This window comes from Metopolophium dirhodum, chromosome 1, assembly GCF_019925205.1.
Source record: "Metopolophium dirhodum isolate CAU chromosome 1, ASM1992520v1, whole genome shotgun sequence".
NCBI classification, from domain to species: Eukaryota; Metazoa; Arthropoda; class Insecta; order Hemiptera; family Aphididae; genus Metopolophium; species Metopolophium dirhodum.
Window position 1 is genome coordinate 159635719 of NC_083560.1, and position 8648 is coordinate 159644366.

The following is an 8648-nucleotide window of genomic DNA, read 5'->3' on the forward strand; positions in this document are numbered from 1 at the left end:
GGCGAAAGACTAATCGAACCATCTAGTAGCTGGTTCCATCCGAAGTTTCCCTCAGGATAGCTGGCGCCGATGTGTCCCGCCCGTTCGCGGGCGTACGGACGCCGGTGGGACTCCGCGCTGTACGGCGCGGTAACAACACGCTCGTAACACGGAGGATGTCTCATACGGTAAAGCGAATGATTAGAGGACATTGGGGCCGAAACGACCTCAACCTATTCTCAAACTATAAATGGGTGAGATCGCCGGCTTTACCTGGTACACCGCGTGAACCGCGTGCGAAGCCGGCGACGGAACCCTAGGCGCTTAGTGGGCCATTTTTGGTAAGCAGAACTGGCGCTGCGGGATGAACCGAACGCCGAGTTAAGGCGCCGAAATCGACGCGTATTCAGAGACCATGAAAGGCGTTGGTTGCTGATGACAGCAGGACGGTGGCCATGGAAGTCGGAATCCGCTAAGGAGTGTGTAACAACTCACCTGCCGAAGCAACTAGCTCTGAAAATGGATGGCGCTGGAGCGTCGTGCCTATACTCGGCCGTCGACGGCATAGTGGGGCCGGTCGTCGCTCGCGGCGGTCGGTCCCGGCAAGCCTCGACGAGTAGGATGGCGCGGCGGTGTGCGTCGAAGGGCAGGTCGCGAGACCGCCTGGAGCCGCCGTCGGTGCAGATCTTGGTGGTAGTAGCAAATACTCGAGAGGGGCCCTCGGGGGCTGCCGTGGAGAAGGGTTTCTTGTGAACAGCCGTTGTCCAAGAGTCAGTCGATCCTAAGCCCGGGGAGAGATCCTCGTACCACGGGCGAAGGCGTTTTCGAATCGCCCTTGGGGCGAGAGGGAATCCGGTTCGTATTCCGGAACCCGACGCGGAACCGCTCCCTAGTGTTCGGGGCTCTTTTGTCTCGTCTGGGTAACCAGAATGAACTCGAAGAAGCCGCCGGGGGATCTGGGTAGAGTTCTCTTTTCTCTGTGAGCGTTGTACGTCCCTGGAATCCTCTAGCCGGGCGATAGGGACGCGAGCGCGAAGAGCACCGCTCGTTGCGGCGGTGTCCGTGATCCCCACGCGGACCTTGAAAATTCGAGAGAGGGCCACGCGGAGTCTTCGCGTCGGTTCGTACCGATATCCGCAGCAGGTCTCCGAGGTGAGCAGCCTCTAGCCGCATAGAATAATGTAGGTAAGGGAAGTCGGCAAAACCGATCCGTAACTTCGGGATAAGGATTGGCTCTGAGGAGCGTGGCTGTCGGGTTCGGGTCGTCGTAGAAGCGTAGGCGGTTTTGGCGACACCCCGGCCGTCGCCCGCGCGCCCGGTCTTCGGACCGGGAGCCTCGAGGCGGCCGCGGGCCCGTCGCCGTCCGCCGACCGTGGAACCACCGAGCTTCGGTCGCTGGCCGCGTCGCGGCCGGCCGATCGCCTTGGTGTCGGTTCGCCGTCACCGGGCGGTCCGGCCGCCGCGGCGTCGGTCGCGTAGCCGGATCGACAGCCATGTAACGGTCAACTCAGAACTGGCACGGACCAGGGGAATCCGACTGTCTAATTAAAACAAAGCATCGCGATGGCCCGGGACGGGTGTTGACGCGATGTGATTTCTGCCCAGTGCTCTGAATGTCAACGTGAAGAAATTCAAGCAAGCGCGGGTAAACGGCAGGAGTAACTATGACTCTTTTAAGGTAGCCAAATGCCTCGTCATCTAATTAGTGACGCGCATGAATGGATTAACGAGATTCTCACTGTCCCTATCTACTTTAGTGGGAGGTCCGGTACCCAAGGTGGCACTTAACTGAGTCATTCCGGCCCTCAGAAAAGGTACGGGCCCTCCGGGGCCCGGTGCTGGTGGTCCACAGACGACCCTAGGCCGTAGGCGGTTAGCCGTCGACGTCCTAGCTCCACCTCCGCCCGTAAGTAGCGCCCAGCGCTAAGGCACGGACGGATGGCGGTAGGCGAGAGCCACAAAACCCGGAGACTCCTGTCCCTATCTACTAAAGTGTTGGTCTGACAGCCATACAGTGCGGACGTGTTTTTGAGGTGCTCCGTGTACAACTCAAGTTCCGAACGGGTTAGAGTAGTTCAATTTTTGCGTTCTTAGTACCAAAAGATTCGTCTCGAGTAGACGCTTCTACTGGTGCATCGAGCGCGAAAATCGGTTAGGTTAGCGAGGCGTGAGGGCGTTTTTAGTCTGTCGCAAGCGTAAACTCTTTGTTTACGCCCGACCGGCAAAACCCTATCAGCGATTTCTCGGGCTGTATTGCGAATTTCGCGTCGGACGATACACCGTTGAATTCGTGCTGTTCTAGCGCTAATTTTGGTGTAGGCCGCGCGAAAGTTCGACTTTCAGTGCCGAAGTTAGGCTCAAAAAGTTCGCGAGCGAACAGAAGGTCACAGAATCGAGGTACGACATCGCGGTTTGGACAGTCGAATAGTCTTTTTTAAGATAAATCGACGGGCCCGAGCTGCGTTTTCGTGCAGCGATTTGCGGCCCCAGGAGCGGCGATCAAAGTTCCGGCGGGCGAGAGACGCGCGGCGGATCGTGCGGGTGCGCGCGGACCGACGCCAACGCGTGACGTGTCCGAGTGGCGTACGTGCGGCGCGCGGTGTTTAGGATCGTGCGAGTGCGCGCGGCCTGAGTGGTCACCGCCCCCGGGAAACTGCGAGTGCGCGAGCAAGTGTGCGGGCGCGCGGTGAACGTGCGAGTGCGTACAACCCGGTCCCCCCCCAGTGCAACGCTCTGGTGGGGCGAGTGCGCGGTGCGTGCGCGTACGCGAGTGGCGCGTTAAAATTCCCGCGAACAGACCGGTGTCGATTTTGAGTCGGTCTGTATAAGCCTTAGGGCGAACACGTTGCTGCGCTGCCGCCATCAGGTAAGGTGTTAGGATTATATTATATAGGTTAAGGTAGCATAGTTCCAGTGCCGTTAGTACTCCCCACTCGCAAAGGAGGAAAAGGCGCTGCCACTAGGGTAGGTAGGCTCGATAGTTGTATTTAGGTTAAGTCCAAGAGCGCGGTCAGTCATGTCTGACATGGAACTGACCGACGAAGAGGGGGGATGCCTGGAAGAGGTAAGGGCGGGTGCACCGGCGGCGGGGGTCCCCAGAGGGGGGACACCGTCGCCAAGGTACAAAAGAGGAAGAGGGTGGACGGTCCAGAGGAGGAAGGCATTTCTGAATGCTCCTCCTTTGGTATTTCATCCTTTCCTCAAAAGGCAAGGAATATTTGGTAGGGACCTGGACGCGCTCCTTCTGGCAGAGAAGGAGAAGCGAAAGATTTCGGCGGCCGCTCTGCGGACAATCTTGGAGATCAGGGAAAGGTATGAGGCCTTGCTCGATGAGGCCTATAGGCAGAACACGGTTCTGCAAGGTAGGGTCGAGGAGGCGAGGCGGTCTCAGTCGAGACCTGAGGTGCGCGAGGTTGTGGTGGAGAGGACGGTTGCGCCATCTCCGCCCAAGAAGAAGAAGAAGGTCGAGGACAAGGCCAAGGCCAAGTCTGCGGCTGCTAAGGAGAAGGTGAAGGGAAAGGTAAAGGAGCAGCCGTTTGTGGAGGTTGTGAGCAGGAAGAGCAAAAGGAAAAAGAAGAAGAAGAAGAAGAATGAGGAGAAGCCCAAGGAGCAGCCGAGAGTGGCCATCACCACTTCCAAGAAGGTGGCTAAGGCCATCGAGAGGGAGAAGGCGAGGGCTCCGGCCCGCGCCTTCGTCGTCTCGGTGGGGGCTGCTGGGGCCAGTGAGGCCAAGAAACAGCTCTGGGCCGATCTGGTCAAGGGGGTGGCGGTGCCCAAGCTTGGCGGCTCTGCGAAGCTCCCGAGAGGAGATCTGGTGGTTAGGCCGGCTGACGAGGCCACGTATGCGGCCTTGAAGGCCATGGAAAAAGACGGTAAGGGTGTGAGAGAGGAGAGTGCGAGATGGCCGACCGTACTAGTGTATGACGTGGATAGGGAAATTCCTAAGGAGAAGCTCGCGGGCCAGATCGTGGATCAGAACCCGGAGCTTGGTCTGGACAAGGAGGCCGTGGTCCCCCCTCTTCATGAAGGGGCCCAAGACGGACGAGCTTGTTTGGTGGGTCTGCTCGGTTAGACCAAGCGCCTTCAAGACTCTGGTAGGAAAGAGTCTTTTCATCGGGTTGGCCAAGTGCAAGGTCAAGGAGTACGTTGACGTAGTCAGGTGCTTCAAGTGCCAGCATTTCGGTCACAGGGCTCTGAAGTGTGTGCAGACGGTGGACACTTGCGGGCGCTGCGCGGTCAAGGGCCATAGGGCCAAGGACTGCAAGAGCGTGCCGGTCAAGTGCGCCAACTGTGGCCTGGCTGCTCAGTCGGGGCACAGCGGTTGTGTGGCTCTTCACAAGGCGACCATCACGGTTGCCCGTAGGACAGATTTCGGCTCAAAATGATCTCTTCGACCTACTGTGTAGTCCAACTGAACATGAACGGGAATCATCTCGTCTCAGATCAGATACTGGACTACAGCAGGGCTAACGGGGTTGAGGTGCTTCTGCTTCAGGAAGTGCTGACCTCGGGAGACAAGTTGCTAGGTTTTGACTACCGCGCCACGAAAGTGGTTCTCAGCAGTAGGGACGGTAGTGCAGGGGCTGCCATAGTTGTCCTAAATCAGGACATCGAGGTGGTAGCCCTGCAGGGGCTCAGCGATAGGTTCTGCGCCGTGGCCAGTCTCAGGAAGAGACATGGACAGGCGGTCGTGTTCGTGTCAGCTTACTTCAAGTACAGCATCCCGACACGCATCTTTACGGACAGGCTAGGTGATATTCTTGATAGGGTCAACCAAGACGTCGTGATAGGGGCCGACGTGAACGCGCACTCGCCGCAATGGTTCAGTCGGCCGGGCAACAACTCGGGTTCAGCCCGGGGGACCCACGTCGAATCCCTGATCGCGGCGAAACACTTGACGGTGCACAACCAGCCTGGCCACCTCGACACGTACGAGAGGCCGGGTATGGGGGCATCGAACATAGATGTTACGCTGACGAGAGGGGGTTCACTGACGAACTCAGTCTCTGAATGGGAAGTGCTCGATGTCACCGACAGCGACCACAGGACCATCAGATTCAAGATCCGCGTCGGATCAGGGTCGGAGGGACCCGCGGTAGGGAAAAGTCGATTCAATGTTAGGAAAGCCGACTGGGATAGGTTTAGGTGGGTTCTGGCCCAGAAAGTTCTTGGTGAACATGAGACCATGGTGGGCGGTTGCGGACAGGTAGCGGAGTCTCTTACGCGTGCTCTCGGGCATGCCATGGAGGCCTCCATGCCCCGCTCCCGTAAATCCGTCAGGATGAAACCGCCATGGTGGGACGCCGGACTTGAAGAGTCCAAAAGGCGCCTCAATAACTTCAGACGCACCATGGACTATAAAGTCTCGGATAGGGACCAATTCAGAGTGCTCAGGAACGAGCACCTGAAAAAGATTAGGAAGGCCAAGATGGAGTCGTGGAGGAAGTTCGCTACCTCCAGCAACTCGGACATCTGGGGCCCGGTCTATCGTTGGGCTAGGAATGGATCTTCTAAGAGTAGGGTACCAAACGCTGTGCTTCGAGAAGACGGAACCTTCACGGTGACGGCTTTGGAGACGGCCGAGTGTCTGTTGGAGAGCCTAATCCCTAGGGACAGGGCTGCTCCTATCTTTGAGGCTGAGAGAGTAGGAAGAGTGAGACCAGAGGTCACGGAGGCCGAGGTTAAGGCGGCTGTCTGGAGGATGGCCCCTAACAAAGCTCCGGGACTGGATGGGATCACCGCTGGGGTACTCAGGAAGGCGTGGGGCGTCATCGGCTTGCCGCTGACCAACGTCCTGAGAGAGTGCCTCAGGAAGTCGGAATTTCCGGACTGTTGGAAGACAGCAGAGGTGGTGATCATCAGGAAGGGAGAGGACAGAGACCCGAGTCTTCCTAAGTCATATAGACCAGTCAGCCTGCTTTCGGCACCGTCAAAAGTGCTGGAACGGCTGGTGGTGGACAGGCTTGAGGAGGAAACGGGGGGCGCTCTTTCAGCAGAGCAACATGGTTTCAGGGTCGGTAAGTCCACAATCAGCGCGATCAAGTCGTGTCTGGATTGGGTGGACAACAGTGAGGAGATGGTGGTAGGAGTCTTTCTGGATATCTCAGGAGCCTTCGACAACCTGAGATGGAACGTTCTGATTAGGGACATGATGGATCTGGGGGCATCCGGTGCAACTAGATCTATCATACAGAGCTATCTGACGGGCAGAAGGGCGGTGCTCTCGGTGGAGGGAGCGACAGCATTCGCGGATCTCACCAGAGGCTGCCCTCAAGGCTCACAGTTAGGGCCAAGTCTTTGGAATTTATCTATGGATAGGGCGTTGGTCACCAACACGGACGATAGGGTCAAACTGGTCGCGTACGCGGATGACCTGGCGGTTCTTATCGCGGGCTCCGATCTCGAAGAAATTCAGGGGAAAGCGAGAGCGACGCTCGGCGCCTTGCGCGAGTGGGCGAGCCGAAGAGGTCTAACCTTCTCGGCAAGCAAGTCTCAAGCGATCCCCCTGAAAGGAGGGCTGCGGCCGGGGTTCACTGTTCCCTTCGGGACAGAGGACATCGTGGCTGTGAGTTCAGTTAGGTATCTGGGCGTTGAATTGGACAGTAGGCGAAATTTCTGGGCGCACGTGAGCGGCGTGGCCGGAAAGTCCGACTCTCTGTACAGTAGGCTTAGAGCGGCATCGTCTGCGGACTGGGGTCTCCGACAGTCCACCTCCGCCGTAATATACAAGGCAGTCTTCCTGCCTCGTATCACTTACGCTGCGGAGATCTGGTCGAAAGGAGTCCTCACGGCGAAGGCGATAAAACTCCTCGGCAGCAAGCAGAGGAGGGCCCTTCTCTCTCTAACAGGGGCATACAGAACGACCTCAACGGATGCGTTGCAGGTTGTTGCTGGGCAGCTGCCTCTAGATTTGGAAATCCGATGGCATGTGGTTAGGATCAAAAGGAAAGCTGGTGAAATCTCAGAGGAGGAGATGAACAACCAGTGGGATAGGATCATTGACATCTGGCAGGATAGGTGGGATAATAGCACGAAGGGTCGTTGGACCCATGCTATTTTTCCCGACATAAGATGGAGACTGGCTCTCCCTCTCGAGGTGGATCACTACGTGTGCCAGTTCCTCACGGGTCACGGAGACTTCAACTCCAAGTTGGAGTCTTTCGCCCTGCGTGGTACGGGCGCGTGCAGATGTGAAACTGAGGACGAGACGGTGGACCACGTGCTCTTCAGATGCCCTGTGCTCTCTGCTGAGAGAGCAAGGCTCATCAGGCTTGTGGGCGAGGACGCATGGCCGTGTGAGACCAAGGTGTTACTGGACACTAGGTCAAACTACTGTGCACTGCGTCGCTTTGCTAGGGAGGCCATCGAGGCCAAAAGATCTTCGGATAGAGTAGGTATTCTCCAGGCTAGGTAGGCTCCGTCACAGGCGACGGAGGGGTTGGTGGGGACCCGGGGTTAGCGTGTAAGCGCTGGCCCGAATCTCCACCGCAAGGCCCACCACTAGCCGGCTGGGGAGCCAAAATAGTGGTAGGGGCCACGCCCCGGGTTGATCCACTGACATCAACCAAAAACCTAGTCAGTACCACGGGAGAGGGGAGCCCCACCGCGCACAGATACGGCCAGCCGGAGCTGTGCGTGGTGCCCCTCAAGGTTGAGGAGCCTACCTCGGCTGAAACGTGGTGGCTGTGGGACAGGCGCCAGATAGTAGTACATAAACCACAACACCTAGTGGGAGGTCCGGTACCCAAGGTGGCACTTAACTGAGTCATTCCGGCCCTCAGAAAAGGTACGGGCCCTCCGGGGCCCGGTGCTGGTGGTCCACAGACGACCCTAGGCCGTAGGCGGTTAGCCGTCGACGTCCTAGCTCCACCTCCGCCCGTAAGTAGCGCCCAGCGCTAAGGCACGGACGGATGGCGGTAGGCGAGAGCCACAAAACCCGGAGACTCCTGTCCCTATCTACTGTGCAGGGGCTGCCATAGTTGTCCTAAATCAGGACATCGAGGTGGTAGCCCTGCAGGGGCTCAGCGATAGGTTCTGCGCCGTGGCCAGTCTCAGGAAGAGACATGGACAGGCGGTCGTGTTCGTGTCAGCTTACTTCAAGTACAGCATCCCGACACGCATCTTTACGGACAGGCTAGGTGATATTCTTGATAGGGTCAACCAAGACGTCGTGATAGGGGCCGACGTGAACGCGCACTCGCCGCAATGGTTCAGTCGGCCGGGCAACAACTCGGGTTCAGCCCGGGGGACCCACGTCGAATCCCTGATCGCGGCGAAACACTTGACGGTGCACAACCAGCCTGGCCACCTCGACACGTACGAGAGGCCGGGTATGGGGGCATCGAACATAGATGTTACGCTGACGAGAGGGGGTTCACTGACGAACTCAGTCTCTGAATGGGAAGTGCTCGATGTCACCGACAGCGACCACAGGACCATCAGATTCAAGATCCGCGTCGGATCAGGGTCGGAGGGACCCGCGGTAGGGAAAAGTCGATTCAATGTTAGGAAAGCCGACTGGGATAGGTTTAGGTGGGTTCTGGCCCAGAAAGTTCTTGGTGAACATGAGACCATGGTGGGCGGTTGCGGACAGGTAGCGGAGTCTCTTACGCGTGCTCTCGGGCATGCCATGGAGGCCTCCATGCCCCGCTCCCGTAAATCCGTCAGGA

The 8648-nt window shown here is 58.0% G+C and overlaps 1 pseudogene; it reads left to right on the forward strand.

Annotated features, from left to right (window-relative positions):
• LOC132937758 (large subunit ribosomal RNA) overlaps nucleotides 1–1758 on the forward strand; it is a 2809-nt pseudogene extending 1051 nt beyond the window's left edge.
• Nucleotides 1759–8648: the final 6890 nt, after the last annotated feature.